Below are 863 nucleotides of genomic sequence, written 5' to 3'. Positions count from 1 at the left end.
GGAAAGTTAACGTCACATAATTTGAGTTTTCGAGTCCACTTTATGTACAGATACGATAATCGGGATTGGATAAGTTTTAAAAGTAAGATCCCAACCATCATGTGCCCCACCGGATAACAACCCCGGGACCCCATGATTACCAGGCGACGACGTTACCCCTGCGCCATGGTCACGTAGTGCAAAGATGGTAAAATATGGCACTGACTCAAGAGGATTAAACCATTATGGGTACAGCTCAATATTGTCACTTCCTCAATCTCAAAAACACATTTCTTATTTTTTCTTGTACGAAAGCTGAGAAAGGGGGAGGGGCAACCTCACCCCCTGGACATACCAGTAGTAATAGCATAGTAGCAGCGATGTAATTTCAATTTTATCGTTAGAGGGTAAAATGCACCTCCTTTCTTATCAGATTGACATCTCTTGTGATAACCTGATATTATTAGCTTAAGTAAACAAGCCCGGATAGCTCAGTCGGTAGAGCGTTAGGCTTTTAACCTAACGGTCCAGGGTTCGAGTCCCTGTTCGGCCGACTTCTTTTTTTCTCATGATGTGGGTATTGTTTAATTGTTACCGCAAATGAATCCTCTCGTATATCTCAGAATGACGAAAGCAGTATTGCATGCCGAAAGCAACCTCCAATTCGTGGAACAATGTTGTTTGAGTAAAATTATTGGTGCTGAATCCTTGATTAATGAACGGCGTGAGGATTACAGCTCTGCTCTGTGCAGGAATACTTAGGTTGTTTTTTTATTTGTATTATGAAAGGATACAGAACTACAAAAAACATGAACACAAGCACATATTTAAAATAAAAGTGCGAGAGTCTAAGAGTTGTAAAATCAGATGAATAATAAGTATAC

At 40.1% G+C, this 863-nt stretch overlaps 1 non-coding gene across 1 annotated transcript; it reads left to right on the top strand.

Moving 5' to 3' along the window:
- Window positions 1-459: 459 nt before the first annotated feature.
- TRNAK-UUU (transfer RNA lysine (anticodon UUU)) lies at window positions 460-532 on the top strand. The gene has a single exon. It is a non-coding gene; the product is annotated as a tRNA-Lys (tRNA).
- The last annotated feature ends 331 nt before the right edge of the window (window positions 533-863 follow it).

Source organism: Lepisma saccharinum, chromosome 4, assembly GCF_977018435.1.
Source record: "Lepisma saccharinum chromosome 4, izLepSacc3.1, whole genome shotgun sequence".
NCBI lineage: Eukaryota > Metazoa > Arthropoda > Insecta > Zygentoma > Lepismatidae > Lepisma > Lepisma saccharinum.
Note: the sequence above shows the minus strand (reverse complement) of the source record. Positions and strands in the feature narration are given on the sequence as shown.